Source organism: Mustela putorius, unplaced genomic scaffold, assembly GCF_011764305.1.
Source record: "Mustela putorius furo isolate JIRA1106 unplaced genomic scaffold, ASM1176430v1.1 tig00003957_pilon_pilon_pilon, whole genome shotgun sequence".
Lineage (NCBI taxonomy): Eukaryota > Metazoa > Chordata > Mammalia > Carnivora > Mustelidae > Mustela > Mustela putorius.
The window spans coordinates 1,725,780-1,745,520 of NW_025422101.1; the positions used below are offsets into that span (position 1 = coordinate 1,725,780).

General features: G+C 39.4%; 1 long non-coding RNA gene across 2 annotated transcripts; it reads right to left on the reverse strand.

The window, feature by feature from the left end:
- Positions 1-3,911: 3,911 nt before the first annotated feature.
- On the reverse strand, positions 3,912-18,695 carry LOC101691617. Of its 2 annotated transcripts, none has more exons than XR_001178277.2 (5): positions 18,398-18,695; positions 18,087-18,233; positions 16,876-16,997; positions 16,525-16,753; positions 3,912-4,021 (listed from the first exon to the last, which is right to left on the reverse strand). It is a non-coding gene; the product is annotated as an uncharacterized LOC101691617 (long non-coding RNA). The 2 variants fall into 2 exon arrangements; XR_198411.2 differs by lacking the exon at positions 3,912-4,021 and adding an exon at positions 13,674-13,827.
- Between the last annotated feature and the right edge of the window lie 1,046 nt (positions 18,696-19,741).

The following is a 19,741-nucleotide window of genomic DNA, read 5'->3' on the forward strand; positions in this document are numbered from 1 at the left end:
TCTCTCACCCTTTCCTTCTGCTCCTCCCCCCATGTCTGCACTTGTGCATCACTCTCTCTCTCTCAAATAAATAAATAAATCTATTAAATATACATATATGTATAAATGAAAGAAATCCCCTATATTAGCAATGAAAAAGGGGATATCACTACAGATTCCACAGCCATGAAAAAGATAATAAGAATACTATGAACATCTTTATCTTCATAAATTTGACAATTTAGAAGAAATGGACCAATTCCATAAAAACCACAAAACTGCCAAACTCAACCAATAGATAATCTGAATAACCCTGTAAGCATTAAAGCAATTGAGTTCATAGTTTAAAAGCTCCTGAAAAAGAAATCTCCAGGCCCAGATATTTTCTGTGGAAAATTCTATGAAACCTTGGAAAAGAGTTAGCCCCAATTTTATACAATCTATTCCAGAAAGTTAAAGAGGAAACATTTCTCAATTTATCGTAGGAGGCCAGTATCACCCTGTTACCAAAAACGGATAAAGATAGTACAAAAAAGAAAACCACATACCAATATCTCTCATGAATTTAGATGTAAAAATCCTCAACAAAATGTTATCAAACCAAATCCAACAATATATATGGAAAAAAAATTATATGCTATGACTAGTGGATTTATTCATTATGCAAGCCTGGTTCAGCCTTTGAAAATTAATCAATATAATCTGCTGCTATCAACAAACTGTAAGCAAAAAATAAAAATCCATATTTATAATATATATAAAATATATTTATAATATATGTGAAATGTATTTTTATGTTGGCTGCACATGAGAAAATAAAATTAAATTCCTAGTGCAGTACTGCTCCCAAATACAAAATACTTAAAATGTACCAATGATATCCAAGACTTTTACATTGAAAATACTGATGATATTTTAAAGAAGATCCAAATAAATGGAGATATATATATATATACCATATTCATGGGTTATAAAACTAAATGTTAAGGTCAATTCATTCCAAGTTGATCTAAGATTAAACAAAGTCCCAATCTAAATTTCAGTCCTCTTTTTTAAAGAAATCAACAAACAGGTCTTTAAACTAAATGTAAATACAAATTCTCTAGATTTGTCAACCCAATTAAAAAGAAACAAAACAAAACCAAGGTTGGAGGCCTCACTCTTCATTGGATAGGAGTGCTTCTAATCTATTTCTATTATTGTACTCATCATGTTTTACTGTAATTATTATTAGCAAATGAATGTTCCTTGAGAATAGGGACAATGTCTTAATCATCTCAGTCTTTTTTTTTCATACTGTATCCAGCTTTATTAAGGACAGTTTTCATAAATAGTCACGGTATTTCAGGCAGGGCATGGGCAGACCATCATTAATAGTATACAACGACTTTCAAACTCTCTTGTTCAGTGGACTACCAAAATAAAAAAGCCACTATAAAACCCAATGAATTCTTCGTGTGAATCTCTGAACAGGGCAAGTTTAAAGTGAGGGTTGATGTTTCACATGTAGCATATTGTCCAACAAACTTCTCACAAGCCAATCCTGACTTTCTGGAAATGAAACGAAAGATGGCAGAATTATCCACCTGAAGATCCACAAGCTAAAAAAGGAGCTCTTTGGAGGGATGCCATCTCCATGGTGATACTGGAGAGTCCAGATGGCCTGACAAACTGGGAGTCATGTTTTGGGGTCAGGTTTTCAACAGGTTTCTGGAGGGTTTAAGGGAGTCAAGTCTATGGTGAAGGCAGAGAGGGAGAAGAGGACATAAAATAATGAATTTTAGTTTTTCCTTACCACAAGGCTTTTGTGCCAAGGTGGCTAATGTGCGTCAACATCAAAGAATCCCTTCTCCTGGGAACCAAGAGGAAGTTTCTCAAAACTAGAATGAAAAGGTAGTTCCCCCTGTATCAATCTAGCTTTGGAGATAATCTACTAGTAATGTATGTCCTTTCTCCAAAAGAACTATGAAGTGTTCTGTGTGCTAACAACATAGCGTAAAAGAGAAGTTAAAACAAAATTCTGCATTTTTAGAAAACTTCATTAAAAAATAGGATTTCAAACTGTACAGTCACCACAAGTACACAGGTATCACTTGGCATCTCTAGCGCCCTCAGCCTTCTGTGCCTGGTGTGTTTGGCATCTCCATTTCTGCAGAGTTATTCCCATCCTTGCCCGCATCAGCTTTCTCCCTTTCCCTTTGGGCACCTTCTCTTCCCTCTTTGCAGGGGTATTTTTAGGCTGGAACTCTCTGGCGCTGGAGAAGCAGATTTATCAGATAACCTTGAAGAACTTCATCTTGGTTTAATTACCTGGAGCGTCCACTTTGGCCTTTCTCCTGGGCGTGGGGACAATGGGGGAGATGTAGGTGTTGGACAGGGATGAAGTGGTGCGGGCTTTGGTTAGTCTGAGGGGTTCTGGCCTCTTCTTCATGCTGCTCCCATCATCTTTAGTCACCTTTGTCTTAACACAACATAGAAGTTTTCAGTAATATGTTTTGCATTGCTTAAAATATTGACCATTTTGTATTTATATGATTTTAATTTGAGAAAAAAGGAAGACGGGCATGTAAATCACTCAGCATGTGGACAGGAGTTTCTGGTGATAGCATCAGAAAAGTAGCCAGCTTTTTCTCTTTCCAAGAGCAAGGTCTAGAATCTTGGGACTCTGGTTTCCATTTAACACATGGGGAACTTCCCTGGAGAGAATTCAGTGAGTACGGTTTTACATCAAGGAATTACTTGGAATCTGCCTTTAGCCAATTCCACATTAATTATTCATGGAAAATATTGCTTGCCAATTTTCATCTTTGTTTGTATTGGCTCTGATGATTCTGAATATGTATCATTCAATTCTTCAACGTGAAACAGAGGGACGCTTTTCAACACATTTTAGGTGAACTCCTCAGTTCCAAGTAACATCAGCCAATGGATTTTATATCTTGCCAGTTCTCTAATACTTTATTCTTAATCCACAGTCCTTTGGAGTTTTATAAATAACTTTGATAATCCAAAAGGCCATCTACTTTCTCTTCACAGAAGTTGCAAATTGGTATTGGTCCATGTGTGTGTATTTCCAACAATTTTTCTACCCAAAATTGTTTGTTTGCAATGAGATTTGGTACAGTTTAGTGTCCTTTGAGATTACTCATAAAGGCTTTTGAAATTGTTTGTTGTTTGGTTGTTTATCTTTGGGAAACTTCATAGTACACCACTGAAGTCACCCCAGTCAAAGCCTGATTTTCTTTCCACTAAGACATCAAGGACAGCACCAAATCAAGTATAAGAAGTAGCTTTTTCCTTCTATAATAAACAAAGATGCTCTTATTTGACTTCCTGGGTTTCCTATTCTCACACTTTCTGACCCAGAGTGTTTAAACATTGTGAAGTTAATGCAAAACAGATAATCTGTTCAGATAAATAGATCCAACATTGTCTACTCCAAGGGTGGTTATGGGGGTCACAGACAAGATATGGGCTTTAAATGATCAGAGTCAATCTCACAGGTAGCAGCTACAGGTTTATGGTGTAGTCTATAGGGAGCATCCAACCAGTCAATGTTTGCTAGACATCAGTAACATGCTGTGTTCAGTGATATGAAGATTCCAGGTGTGAAAAAGATAAGGTTCCTAGACATATGTATGCAAATAAAGCAAAGAAGTATGTGATAAGGATCAATGGAAATGTATGAATTTTTTTATACTTACTTGAGAGAAAGAGAGACAGACAGGCAGAACACAAACATGTGGAAGGGCAGAGGGAGAGGGAGAAGCAGACTCCCCACCACACAGGGAGCCTGACGTGGTGCTCCATCCCAGGACACTGGGACCATGACCTGAGCTGAAGGCAGAGGCTTAATGGACTGAGCCACCCAGACACCCTTGAGTTAACACTGTTGAAATGAAGGGCAAAAGAAACTTACAATTGGTAGACACGACAAGACTTCATGGAGGAATATAATATTTGAACTGGGCCTTGAAGGAGGGTGATAGTTCCATTGGGAAGGAGGGATATGTCAGGTGGATGAAATGGCACATACAAAAGCCTAGAAATGAAAAAAACCTAGAAGTCAGAAAGGGGCCAAATCCATCTGTCATGGACTTTGTGCACGAACAAAACTTCAGTTGTTAGCTGTTTCATTCATAATGGTGAAGAGATAGGAAACAGGAGATATATTTAACCAAAGTCAACTCTGTACAGAAGCCACTTAGGGATTTCTTATTGGAAGAATTAGGCTTTTGTTTTTGTTTTGCTTTTTTCAAATAACAGCTTACTCAGTAGAATAAATCCAGTGCAAAGATTTTTACCTTGCACACTTGTCATATAGTGGGCAGATGCTTCCTGTCCATTGAACAGAGTTGAGAGAACTGACCTAAGCATAGTCTTGTTAGGTTGGACCCAAAGGTAAAGAGCAGTCCAAAAAATTGGATTGGTACAGCTTTGATGATTGGTGCTTGATACAAACCTCAACTTTAAGAATCACAGCATTTTTTTTTAAAGATTTTATTTATTTTAGAGAGAGTGAGAGAGTGCATGATTGGGGGGAGGGTCGGAGGGAGAGGGAGAGAATCCAGCAGACTCCACACTGAGCTTGGAGTCCAATGTGGTCTTCTATCCCAGGACTCCGAGATCAGGACCTGAGGCGAAATCAAAGTCAGTCCCTTGACCCACTGAGTCACCTACGGACCCCAAGAATCATAGCATCTCTTAATTATGTGTACCTTAGCTTAATATTAGCATTAGTTGCAAATTCTGTACTTACTCTCCAGACATGACTCTGTCTCCCAAGAATGGGGAAAAATGTACCTGGATTTTTTTGAGTAAGAAATAGATACAAATATTACCATGTAACATTTATGGAGTACTAACCATATGAAAAGCCCTGAAATGAAAGTTCAGGTACATCCTCTCAATCTTCATGTCAGTACTGTGAAGTGGATAGTATCACTATTATTCACAAGGAGATTAATTCACAGTTAAATAATTTGACCAAAGCCCCATTGCTAGTAGGTAGAGAAGCTAGGATTTGAAAACTAGGCAATGTGGTTCTAGTATATATGCTCAACTGCTAGATACTAAGATGCTAAATGGAAATAATAATGGTATACCTCTCATAGTGTCATTATGATCATTTCATGAGTTAGTATGGGTCAAGTGCTTATCACAATATCTGGTGCCTAGTAAGTACTCCATAAATGATAAAAACTATTATTGGAACATTAAGTTACTTGCCCAGAGTTGCTTACACCAGAGCACCATGCCTTCAACCCTTATAAAACTGTATAGATAATCTTGGCTTCACTATAATCATGTCATCTTTTGTTGTTGTTTCACTGAATTTTGCTTTAGAAAGCTCAACTTACTGCAATGTTTTCAGAGGCCAGCAGAAGTAAATGAGTTTCATGTGAAACATGTAGAAATCTCATGTACATTAAAGAACATGAGTTCTTCAATCACCATGACTTGAGCATTAAAAACACAGATGCTATTCCCATGGCTACTGTAGCATTATTTTTATAGGCTAAAGGTGCAAGCCAGAGTGTCCATGGATGAATGAATGGCTTAACAAAATGTTATATATAGGCACAATGGCATATCGTTCAGTCTTTAAAAAGAAGGAAATCTTTTATTTATTTTATATTTTTTTATATTTTTTATTTTTTTTATTGTGAAATTTTTAAAATTTTTTTTTTTTATTTTTTATAAACATATATTTTTATCCCCAGGGGTACAGGTCTGTGAATCACCAGGTTTACACACTTCACAGCACTCACCATAGCAATACCCTCCCCAATGTCCATAGCCCCACCCCCCTTTTCCCAACCCCCCCTCCCCCCAGCAACCCTCAGTTTGTTTTGTGAGATTAAGAGTCACTTATGGTTTGTCTCCCTCCCAATCCCATCTTGTTTCATTTATTCTTCTCCTACCCCCTATACCCCCATGTTGCATCTCCACTTCCTCATATCAGGGAGATCATATGATAGTTGTCTTTCTCTGCTTGACTTATTTCGCTAAGCATGGTACCCTCTAGTTCCATCCACGTCATCGTAAATGGCAAGATTTCATTTCTTTTGATGGCTGCATAGTATTCCATTGTGTATATATACTACCTCTTCTTTATCCATTCATCTGTTGATGGACATCTAGGTTCTTTCCATAGTTTGGCTATTGTAGACATTGCTGCTATAAACATTCGGGTGCACGTGCCCCTTTGGATCACTACGTTTGTATCTTTAGGGTAAATACCCAGTAGTGCATTTGCTGGGTCATAGGGTAGTTCTATTTTCAACATTTTGAGGAACCTCCATGTTGTTTTCCAGAGTGGTTGCACCAGCTTGTATTCCCACCAACAGTGTAGGAGGGTTCCCAAAAAGAAGGAAATCTTATCACATGATAGAATGTGGGTGAACCTTGAGGATATTATGCTAAATGAAATAAGCCAGTCATAAAATGACAAATACTGTATGATGCAATTTATATGAGGTACCTGGAGCAGTCGGATTTAGAGAGACAAAAAGTAGAATGGTGGTTGCCAGGGGCTGGAGGGAAAGGGAAATGAGTTACTCTTTCTTAGGTAGAGTTTCAGTTTTGTAAGATGGAAAAAGTTCTGGAGATGGTGATGATTGCATAGCAGTGGGCATATACTTGATGCCATTGAACTGTGCACTTGAAAGTGGTTAAAATGGGGTCGGCTGGGTGGCTCAGTGGGTTAACAGCTCTGCCTTCGGCTCAGGTCATGATCCCAGGGTCCTGGGATCGAGCCCCTCATTGTATCATCGGGTTCCCTGCTCAGTGGGAAGCCTGCTTCTCCCTCTAGCTCTGCCTGCCCCCCAACCCAACTCCTGCTCACGTGTGCTCTCTCTCACTCTAAAATGAATACATAAAATCTTTAAAAAGATGGTTAAAATGGGGGCCCTTGGGTGGTTCAGTTGGTTGAGCGACTGCCTTCCACTCAGGTCATGATCCTGGAGGCCGGGGATCAAGTCCCGCAACAGGCTCCCTGCTCAGCAGGGAATCTGCTTCTCTCTCTGCCATCCTGCTCTCATGCTTGCTCTCATTCTCTCTCTCTCTCAAATAATAATAATTAAAAAAGATGGTTAAAGTGGTAAATTTTTATGATCTGGGTATTTTACCACAGTTTCCAAAAAGCACATATATAAATTGAAGTTATATATATAAGATTTTCAATATTTCAAGTCTATATATTCAATATATATAGTTTATATTTCAGTGCAAGGGCCTTCATAGTCATCATAATAAAAATGAGATCTTTTTGAAAAACAGGTAGAAGTCATTTTCTTTCTTACACATTGTGAATGCTACTTAGTAAAAAAAGAAAAAAATCTGTTTATTTTAAACACTGAAACATTAATTGGAACTTTCAATATTCCACAGCTGAACACTGGGTTTCAATAATCCTCTTTGCCGTTTTTCTGATGTTCTTATTTCTAAAACCCAATTCTCCTGGGGAATGCATTACTCTCTCTTATAGCAGGTGAACAATTTCTATAATTTAAATATTCAAAAATTTGAGGCCGCTCTGCAGTGGGAGGAGACAGTAGGCAGAGATGTTATTATCTTGAGGATACCATATTACAAATAAATTGGATTCTTCATTCCCTTCTGGGAAAAGAGATGGGAACCGATATGTTTTTTGAACACCCATTAGCTTCCATGGTTTTTTGCAGCCATACAGGACACTTTGTATACATCATCTTATGGGACGGAGATGAAACAATATATTGAATGTTGAGACATTGCAAGTGTTTTCCTCCCCTGGTTTAGAAAGAGGGAGACTTGCTGATGCTTTAGTCAAGGAGCTACCTTTATTGTACAGGATTCAGGTGTTCCTAAATGAAAATGAAGATGGAGAGACTCAGTTCATCTACATATCTGGCACCTTGATACTTAGTGCCAAAAAGTTCTTTGTTTTGGGGGCTGGCCTATGCATTGTAGGATGTTTAGCAGCCCCTGCTTGAGAGTCATAGATATACATGTTCATGGTGGAGGTTGGGAGGGGAGAAGAAGCAGGGCTAGGGAGGTGACAGAGCTGGATGTTATAGACAGTGTTGGATGCTACTGCTACAGACAGAATAAGAGAGAAGCCCCAAAAGGATTTTGAGAAATTATTATTTTTTTATAAGTTTACTTTAGAGAGCAAGGGGGAGGGACAGGGAAGAGGGAGAGAGAGAATCCCAAGCAGGCTCCACACTCAGCAGTATGGAGCCCTACTTGGGGCTCAATCTCGACCCTGAGATCATGACCTGAGCAAAATCAAGGTCGGATGCTTCACTGACTGAGCCACCCAGGTGCCCCGAGGAATTATTAAGAATGAATGTTCCCCTTTATAATTTTCTTGGAAGTTTGAATCGAGATTCTCTGACTCATGATTTTCTCTCTCTGGTTGTTATTTCTTTGAATGTGATTTTTGTGTTGAAACTGAATCACATAGCATGGGTTTGTGTAGATTTCCTGTGGATTACACTTATAACAGTCCTTTGAATTTGCATTTTCTCCATTTTTATAAAAGATGGCCTGACCTTTCCATAAGGTCAGATTGCATGGTGTGCCATTCTTCCTTTTTTTCCCTTTGCCTTCCATAAAGGGAATATGCTTAGTTTCCTTGAGATTTTAAAAAGAATAGTAGGAGGGGCACCTGGGTGGCTCAGTGGGTTAAGCCGCTGCCTTTGGCTCGGGTCGTGATCTTGGGGTCCTGGGATCGAGTTCCGCGTCGGGCTCTCTGCTCAGCGGGGAGCCTGCTTCCCTCTCTCCCTCTCTCTGCCTGCCTCTCTGTCTGCTTGTGATCTCTCTCTGTCAAATAAATAAACAAAATCTTAAAAAAAAAAAAAAGAATAGTAGGAAAAGATACCTCCCATTCTCTTTTTAAATGATGTCAGATCTGATATTCAGAGGTAATTTACTATCTGACCATCCTATGATTTAAAAAGTTCTGTCTGCCGCTTTATTACTATTGCTCTAAAAATTACCATAAGTTCAGTGGCCTAAAACAATACTTTTTGGAGACCCGTCATCAGTGGGCTTAACAACCAGGTGTTGACTGGGCTGCATTCCTTCCAGGACTCTGGGGACGGAGAATCTGTTTCCTTGCCTTTCCAGTTTGTAGAAGTCACATACATCCTTGACCCTGTAACACCTCAACCTGTTTCTTTCATTTATCTTTTTGTCCTGCCTGCCTCCCTCTTAGTAAAGACACTTCTAATTACTTTGGGGCCACCTGAATAATCCAGGACAATCTCTCCCTCTTAAGATACTTAATCACATCTGCAAAGTCCCCATTGCCACATAGGGTAACATTTTCCCAGGTTCCAGGGACTGGCATGAGGACATCTTTGAGGGAGTGGGTGTGCGTCATTATTCTGCCTCCAACAGCTAGAGTATAAACACGGGCAGGATGTGTGGTCTCATTCTGCTAGCATGCTTGAATTGCTCCATCTTGATTCTATTTATTTATTTATTTATTTAAAAGAGAGAGAAATCACAAGTAGGCAGAGAGGCAGGCAGAGAGAGAGAGAGGGGAGGAAGCAGGCTCCCTGCGGAGCAGAGAGCCCAATGCGGGGCTCGATCCCAGGACTCTGGGATCATGACCTGAGCTGAAGGCAGAGGCTTTAACCCACTGAGCCACCCAGGTGCCCCGATTTTATTTTTTTTTTAAGCTCTTGAAATTCTTAGGCTTAGCCAACATTTAATTTTCACATTAGAAAAGTGATAAGAATTACTCAAATCATAGTAATATTGATGGAGAAACCAATAGGGCTTTTATCACAAACCCAAGTTCCTCTTTAACCTCATTTCTAGTAGCTAATTACCAGGTCTATTCAGAAGGACAAAGCACCTTCAGTGTTCTTCCTGAAACATACAACACATCTAACAGTTAAACGTGTGCAATAAACCCTCTTTCAACATTCAAAAGCATCATGTAATCAGCACAGTGCCCAGCACAGAGTAGTGTTTCAGGAACATTGGTTTAATGATTGAAAGGCTACATGATCATAACAGGTTTTATTAATGTTAAAATACGTTGGGGCTGAAAGCTGTTACTTATTTGTTATTTATTTGGGGATAATGTGATTTGACCTGTGTCACCTAACTTCTGGTGAAACTCAGGAGTTGGGTATAATAATGCTGATGGCATTTCATTTCACCTTTTCCTTGTTAATAGATTCAAACCAGTTTCTCAGAAGCTTTTTTACTCACTTTCGTAGGTGCTTAATAAAGTGAAATTCTATGTGATTTAAAACTTGCTCCTTCTGGAAGGTTCAGCCAAGGACTAGAGGGAGAGTATATAGTGTATGATTTAAGAGCATGGACTTGGCATTAGTTGGACAGCATGTTCAAATTCCATGTCTGCCACTTGTTGAGAAGCTGTGTGTCTTCCCTGTGCCTCGGTTTCCTCACCTGAGAAGAGTGATAATTGTGTCTCTCAAATCATAGGGTTAGGGTGAGGGTTTCAGGGGGAACAATGCAAAATGCAAAGTCAGAGCCTGGCACATAGTGATCACTTAGTAAATGCGAGCTAATATTTGTCCAATTGAATTATTATCTACTTAGGGATAGGACTGTAAAGTAGGCTTTCTGGCACTTTCCTGTGTCCATGACCATTTTGATGGGATTTTTGGGGAAGGAGCCATCTAGACAAGAGAATATGTCCCCTCAACTTTTTTGGGAAGAGGTGAGTGTAAATAGATGGGAAAATGAATACACACAGAATACTAACAAATAACAAAAAAGGAAGAGGTTCTGCCTGGTGCTCACATTTCACCCAAAGCTGACAGAATGAAAACAACAATTTGCTAACATTTTCTGAAGGCCTACTATGTACTTTGCTTGTCAGTGACACAGGGAGATACAAGATACCCATGATGATTAGACTGTATTTTTACAATTTACCAGTGACCTCCTATATGCTTTATAGTCATTATCTCTAATCATCATGACCAGCCTATGATATCTGTGTTCTACCCCTCAAATTCCGGCCCCTCATTCCACAGGAGGGGAAATGGAGACCTTGGAGTTCACAGCTAAATAAAGCATGAACTCAAGCCGGCTCTGACTTTTTTTTTTTTTTTTAAGATTTTATTTATTTATTTGACAGACAGAGATCACAGGCAGGGAGAGAAGCAGGCAGAGAGAGAGGGGGAAGCAGGCTCCCCACTGAGCAGAGAGCCTGACATGGGGCTTGATCCCAGGACCCTGGGACCATGACCTGAGCTGAAGGCAGAGGCTTTAACCCACTGAGCCACCCAGGTGCCCCCCTGCTCTGACTTCTATGACCCACTTTCTGTCCATTCAAGCATGTGTTCTTTGTACCCTTTATCCTGGAGAGAATATGTATACATATAAACAGAAGTCACAATAGTAAGCAATACAAGGTAAGCACAAACTATGGGGCACAGACAATAAGTTGGCTCTTGGAGTTCATAGGAACTGGAAACAATCATGGAGAATGGGTCTGACCTGGGTCTTAAACCTAAGTAGTCAGGGTGTCTGGATGGCTCAGTAGGTTAAGCGTCTGCCTTCAGCTAGGGTCATGATCTGGGGATCCTGGGATCCAGCCCTGCATTGGGGTCCATGCTCAGTGGGGAACCTGCTTCTCCCCTCTCCCTCTGCTGCTGCCCCTGCTTGTGCTCTCTCTCTCTTACTCAAATGAACAAATAAATAAAATCTTAAAAAAAAACCAAACAAACCAAAAAACACAAACAAGTAGCCATCAGAGACTAGGGAAACCAGTAGGGTTTTCCAAGTTAGCAAGATGGCCTAAGTCAACAAGAGATGAGTGGAGTCTTAAAGAAAGGAGGACAAAATGTTTAATTTCTGTTTCCTGTTTGATCAATTGGTAGTGGTTCTAGGTTATGCATTTATGTGAGAATTGCCTAAATGACTGACTGAGCTGTTCAAGTAAAATAGAAAGCAACTGACAGAATATGGTTGGAAAGGTATTGGAACTGGCTTTAGGGTTTTTTAACCTCTTTCAAAAGGAATCCTTTAAAGATGTGGAGTGAGTGATGAAAATTAAAACAGGGATGTAAAGTGACAGTTCAGTACCTTCTCCAAAAATTAAAACTGAATTACCACGTGATCTAGCAATTCCGCTCTTAAGTATGTACCCCAAGGAATTGAAAAACTGGTCTCCCCATAACAATTTGTACGTGAACATCCATATCAACATTCCTCTCAATAACCAAAATGTGGAAACAGCCCAAATGTCCCTCCACAGGTAACTGGATGAACAAACTGTGGGATAGCAATATAGGGGAACAGTATTCAGCCACCAGAAGGGGTGAAGGGCTGATACGTGTTATAACACCAATGAACCTCAAACACACTATGCTAAATGAAGGAAGCCAGACACAAAAGGCCACATAGTCTAGGATTTGATTTTGTATGAAATGTCTATAATAGACAAATTAATAGAGGCAGGAAGATGACTAATGGTTGTCAGGGATGGGAGGAAAGGAGGGAGGAGAGAGTGCATGTTTAATTTCCATCAGAGGTGATAAGAATGTTCTGGAACTAGATAGAGGTGGTGTTTGTAAAACACTGAATGTGCCAAATGATACTGAATTGTAGACTTTAAAATGGTTAAAATGATGAAATTTTATGGTATAGATATTTTACCCCAATTAAGACAAACAAACAAGCATGGGATGATCTGAAATTTAGGATATGTGGATGTAAGGGGGAGCTGGGGATACTTGTATATACATCAGCTAAAACTCGAGGGTCTTAATATAGAGAAAATTAGATCTTAAAGCATTCAAGAATGATATACTTTGGTTTTTTTTCTATTATAGTCAAATAAAAAAACTAAATTTAATCTTTTATTTAAAAGCTACCTGATTTTTAAAAATTTTTTTTTATTAACATATAATGTATTATTAGGCCCAGGGGTACAGGTCTGTGAATCGTTAGTAAAAGCCACCTGATTTTTTAAAAAAGCTATCTGATTTTTAAAATATCTGATTTTACTAAAGCTTTTCTACCCATCTATCTAACCTATTTATCCAACACTTTGTTTACCTAAGTAGACGACCTTCTCTCGGCACATACCTAGAAAAAATTCTGTGATAATAGCCACCTGACATCTATAATAGGAAGTCCTGGATGGGAGAATTTGGCATGATTAAAGCAAGCTTCCCTCTTATTTTTCTGCATTGTTTTGGATCCTTTATATTGAACGCATATAATTTTTTAAGAACAGCGTTGTGTGATTTTTTTTTTCTTAAATTAATTAGCCTACAACAAACACAGAAGGTAGAGGCAAATAAGCCAAGCTGTAATGGCAATTAATTCTGAGGAAAATATGGCTGTTATTTCTCTTTCTGTCCTAGTATTGGGATACTTTTTCAATCCCCAAAGTAGTATTTTAAAAGTTTATAAAACTTAGAAACATGAAGAAAATTTCCCAGTGTGAAAGCTACTAGAGGTAGAGTCAACAGAGGTTTGGTTGGGGGTGGGGGGTTTCAAGTTCAGATTTGCTTAACTCCAAAACTCACTTCTCAGCCTTGAGTTAACCTTGCCATAAGTGATACAGTTTGTTTTTTCAAAAATTCAACCCCAGTGCACCATTCCACCCCCCACCCCCCGCACCCCGATTCTAACTACTGATCGAGTCCTACATCTGGCATTCGAAATGCCAAGACTGCAGAGGAGGGTATTGTCTGTGGTACCTCTCAAGAACACGAAGAACTTGCTTTGTTTCCAGGAAATTATCCACCTACTACCAAAATGCCCACGGATGGAGCATCTGCTGTGTACAGGGCACAAATGAGAGGCGTTTCGCAGAGAATCCGAGTCTGAAGTTATCCAGGAATTAGGATGCCCATTAGCCCGCTGCAGAGAGAGTTTTGTGGTAATGAGACATTCGTTTGCTTATTTATCTATCTACTCACTGCTTATTGAGTTCCTGGGAGCTATAAAGGTTGATTCCTGATTGTCACTAATGTGCTCCTTAAGACATTTTTGGTTGTAAGAACAGAAACCAACTAAAACTAAGAAGAAAAGGGAAACTTTATGACTGAAATACCAGGTAGTTTTGCAGGTTTCCAAGAGGGACGACCTTAGGCACCGAACGGCAGCGGGGATGGGCTTTGGAGATTTGGAGCAAATGCTCTGAAGACAGATTGTCAAACAGATTGTTGGAGTCTTTGCTCTGATGTGAGCCCTCTGTTCTTGAACAATTTACTTAACCCCCTCATTGTGCTCATCTATAAAATAACTATCAGAACAAGAACCACCATCACCAGCTATCATAGGTGGTTCTGACATGAAGCAGTAACGGGGGTGAAGGGCAGATCACAGTGCCTGTGACTTAGTAAGCACTCTGTCACTGTTGGTTTTTGAATTCTCTGTCACTGCAGGCTCAGTTTCTTAACTTTCCAGTCTCCATGGTTAAGAATGGCCACTCAATCCCAGCTTCAGGGAACAAATTAACTTGCCACTCTCTTGGTTCCAAATGGACATTTTTAGAGAAGAAAATGCTTGGCTTCATAGAATAGACATCCATCCTTGGTCAATGAACTGAATCCAGTGGGCAGGGACCTATTAAGTAATCAAGGCTGCCAGGAGCCTAGTTTGTAGCCACGTGGATGGTGGGGGGAAGGGGAAAGGTGGTGGATAATGGCCAAACTGAGAAGCATACAACACACCAAGGAAACTTCTAAATGTGCTGCTACTTAGTAGTGTTTAATAGGAAAACGGAAAAATGGAAACAAAACAAAACAAAACAAAACAAAAAAACCAAGAGAGAAACAAAACCAGAATGCCAAACAACAAAAAAGAAATACCCCCCCCAAGTCTTTGTTTTATCTGAGATGTCCAAAGAATATTTCTGTATCATCTTTCTACTAAAACACAAAACAAAGCAAAGAAAAATAGTGTTCTTAGATTAAACATTTCGTGATGGAGAGTTTGCAAATTACCATGGAGACGATGGAGGAAATTATGCACTGGCTCTTTTTTTCTTCACAGTCTATGCATAGGGATGGACGGAGGTATTAGCCTCAGCTCTGTTTTTCCCACGGTGAACTGAAGTGTTTTAACAAAATCTGCCACTCTATCAGCAATAATAGACTTCTCTACATGTTAATGTTAAAATTTTTTCATTGTAATGGATTCAACTTTACTAAACACCAGCCTATATTTTCTTGTCAAGTAAGATGCCCTACTCTGTCTAAGCTGTGACTCTCTGATAATCTGGATAATTTTTAAATGATGTTTTTAAACATCATTTTTAAATGATGTTTATCTTCTAATTTCATTCCAGCCTCCATTCATAACTAACTAGGTTACAAGTATCTTTTATTTATAAACATTTGGTTATAAGTGGCAGATAATCCATTTAGAGTAGTTTAAATAATAAGGGAAGTTACCAGCTTATTTAACTGCAATGTGCAGTGGGATGTTAGGTTTCAGGTATAGATTGGTCCAGAGGCTCAACCATGTCACTAGGAGCCTTTTCTTTTGTTTCTCCATACTGTCTTCCCTAACATCAGTTTCATTGAAAGATTGGTGTCTTTTATGAACACCAAACGTTGGCATCAGGAAGAGGGGTGACACTTTTCTGTTTTAACAGACAAGAGAAAGAATTTTGGGAGGAGCTCCCACAGAAAAGAGAGGATTCTTCTTTCTCAGAATTCCTCCAAAAAGCCATCCACTCTGGCTAGAAGGAAACACTGGTTGACAAAAACCAGTCAGAGCCTACCCTTGGACTCTAGGGAGAATTTAATCGCAGACAAACCTTATGCCTGAGAAGTCTGAGGTCCTATTAAAAAAGGAACAAGGCTTAGAGGGTACACAGGGGTGACAACCAACAAAGGTTCTCTCCAAAACGTAAACTCTTTATTTCGTGGCCCACTCTTTTGTTCCTCCCTAGGTTGGAACGCAATATAACCTTTTTGCCAGTTTTTGGTGAGTGCAGCTAAATGTCCGACTTTAGTGCGAGAATAACATCCACCTATTTATTATGGGCTGCCTCAGAAATAAATGAAGAGGGTGGGTTCTAGCTTTTCCCTTGAAGTCCATCAGAAAGATGAGATTAGTTCTGATTTATTAAGGAAGTACCCGTATGTTTAATAAAGTACTATGTAGATCTATTTTCATATTATGAAGGGGATCATGCTAAGACATCTTGATTTGGGTTTTAAAATAGTTCCAGGCTGGCTACCAAGCCCTGTTCCCGTTAAGGAGCTATTACTAATAATTTAGACATTGGTGAGTGTTAGCTTCATCTCATTGTCTATCAACAGCCAAACTGATGCTTGAATTACTTGAGGTTATATAGCAGTAGGGATGTCCTCAAAAAAGAGCGTTAAAGGGTGGGGAAATCATATAATAGAGGAAAAAATCAATTCGGATGAAATTTGGAGACTCTTTAAATCATGTGCTTTACAGACTTCTTTGGCTCCCTTTGATCAAATAAAACAAATTTGAACATCCAGAAGAGTGAGGTTGATAACCAGAGGGAAAACGTTGTTAGGTCAGATAATTATTCTTTTTATAATGCTTTTCCCTGGTGGCTTGAATACTTACCAATATCTAATACTTTTCCTCTTCCCAGTTTGTCTTGTAAAGGCTTTTGAGATCTTCTTGGCTTAAGTCTCATGGCGTCCAGCGGAAGTCTAAGATCATTCCTGGTATGCTTCACTATTGATATAATGAAGGAAAGCTACTGGCTGTCATTTCTTGAGCAAATTAACAAGAAGCATCATATCACTTTGTTCTGTCTAAAATGTCTCCCCAAGCTTAGTATTTCTTTTTTCTGACAGAAAGGAAAAAAAAAAAAAAAGGAAAAAGAAAAGGTTAGAAAAAAAGTTAAGCAAATAGATAGAAGAAGTCTTCTTTGTAGTATGCTTCTTGCAAATCTTTTGTTCTCAGAGTTACCTTTGGTTGCTCTCCTTAAAACTCTATAATTTCTTGTTCAATCACTAGAATACATAGAGTTTGTTGAAAATTGTTCTTTTTAAATTTTTTTCTGTGTTTTTAAATGTGATAATTAAGTGTACCTGTGTAATAAAGAGATGAAAGTTTTTAAATTGTTATAGTTTTATGGATGAAAAGACACAGCCTTTAAATGATCACATCCTCCTTTATATTAAATTTTTTATCTTTTTTTTTAAAGATTTTATTTATTTTTCTATTTGAGAGAGAGAGAGAGATCATGACCTGATCAGAAATCAAGAGTCAGACACAATCAGCTGAGCACCCAGGTGCCCCCTCCTTTATATTAAATTTTATTCTGGAGGTGTTTTATGATCACACAGTAGAATTTGTGTTGCAAACCCAGGTGAGGGCTGGCTTGTAGTTACAAATTCTCAGGGGAATTTTTTTTTTTTTCCTCTGCCTTCATCCAGATCTGTTTTATTCTGGTTGCTTTCAGTATACAAGGTTTATCTCTCCTTGCTCCGTGCACTGAGAGTACAACCTGTTTGGGTTTCTAGTTTATGTGAGAACACCAAATCAGCTTCCCTCTACACCCCTAACCCTACGCCTCAGACACCCCTCTGAGCATTGGTCAATGTCAAAGTTCAAGGTCTTGAGTCTCAATAGAATGTCTCCCAGGAACCATGCTTTTCTCTTCCTGGCCTCTGGAGAATCCTTCTTTCCAGCTTAGCCCAGCAAAGCACTTAAATAGACATTTTTATGTTTTTAATCCAGCTTTTTACTTGTTTCATTCAGCGGTGTTGTTTATCTAAGTGTCTGCCCTGCTGACATGAAAGTACTGAATTGCTTTCTAAAATGGTCTTTCAAAGGTTTGTTTACAAATAATATGACCTGTGGATATGTGCGGTCATACATTCAGGAAGACTTCTGCATCTATCTTAAATCTCTTTTTCATTTATTTTTAAAAACAATATTGAGGCAGCTGGGTAGCTTAGTCAGTTGGGCATCTGACTCTTATTTCAACTCAGGTCATGGTTTCAGGGTCACGAGATCTAGTCCTGCGTTGGGTTCTGTGCTTTCTCTCTCTTTTTCTCTCTTTTCCCCTCCCCACCCACCCCTCTTGCACTCTCTCTCTCTTTCTCTTTCACTCTCAAACACACACACACAAAACTAACAAACAAAAACAAAAAGCAAAAGCAATATCAGGTGACCTTCATAATTATCTCAAATCAGCATTGTTGCAGTCTGTTTTGGTTCAATAATTCATTCTCCAAATTAGGACATGCCTACCCCAGGAAGGGCATGTCCTATAATGAGAGACAGGGTAAGGACTCAGATATAAGGCAAATCTCTTCTTTCTGGTGAATAAATGAGAAAAAAATTATTTTATATTTGTGCATATGTGGTATTTGCACCCAAGCACTCATAAGAATCCTCTACTTTCTATATGGTTGGCCTGTGTAGGTCTTCGTCTCTACTCAAAGACCTTTAGTTTCTTGAGGGTAGAGACTGTTCTACTTACTCCTGTGTCTCTTAGCTCCGGCATCATCACTGGGATTTGCATCTAGCCAGCTCAGGAAATGATGGAATAAAAGGACCTTAGAAGTGTTCCCATTTCCTGACTGTGTTCATATGTTCTTGACTATTTGCATGTTCCTCTATATCAGCTTTGGCCATAGTTGGAGCCAGAGTCTTCCATGTATGAAGGGAGTCACATGTTTCCCCTGTCACCTGTGGATAAGCCTGAGAGAAAACGGACGGATGTGGTAGTAGACACACCCATCTTGGCCAGCTGTTACTTTCCGCTTTCTGCCAGCAGAGTAGTTAGCTGTTGCTGTGCTCTGGATTCCGGAACCCCTGGATTGTCTCCTGCTTCCCATTCCTTATCACAGCCCCTGCTTCAGGGGCAAACAGCAATACGTTTGCAAGATCACTTCCTGAGGACAGTAAGTCCCACCTTCACACCTTCGTGCCTGGCTGAGGCCAATTGAAGTGTCTGTGCAATGCTGCTTATATTCTTCTCATTCCCCGGCATTTAGCCTGGCCCAACTTAGTCACTCATGATTTAGGATAAATGAATGAATCTGCATTCACGAGGGAGAGAGAGAGAACACCAACAGACAGAGTATTGGGCTCAAAAGTCCCAGCAATGACATTGAAAAATTTTCGTCTCAGTACCATTATAGAATACCATATTGAGAACAAGCAAGCAGATTTATTCTTGTTTTCATTAGGTATAATAATAATAAATAATAATAATAATATAATAACAGCAGCAGTAGCAGTAGCAGCCGGCATATGTCTCAGGTTGGGTTCTCCAGAAACCAGATGCCGAGCTGAATTTTGGAGTGCAGGATGTTTATTAGGGATCCTTCCAGTGTGAAAGGAAGGAGGAGAAAGCAGGACAGGGCAGAAGAGGAAGGCCTCCAAATTCTCAGCCAGCCTGGTGGGGAATTCTGAAGTATTAGCCATCCCAGAATCCTGCTTTAGGCTGAAATAGCCAAGCTGCACACTGATGCGTCACGCCTACCCCAGAAAGGGCATGACCTTGAAGGAGGGGCTCTCTGCAGCTGATGGAGGAGTGCCAGCTAGAATGTCTGCTGCCTGTATTCCTTGCAGCCCGACCCTAAGTTCCTCCCTGAAGGGGCTGTGGGGTGACCTGTTTCTGTGTTCACCATGGTATATGTTACTGGATTTGATCAAGGCTACAGTTCTATATGCTGGATGCTGTTCATCTCCTCACTTTTTTATATGAAAAAACTATAGGCTAAAGGGGTCATATAACTTGCCAAGTGGTGGAACCAGAATATATATAACTAGATCTGCCTGACTCCCCATAGCTGGGGTGTTATTGCACTAGATTGCA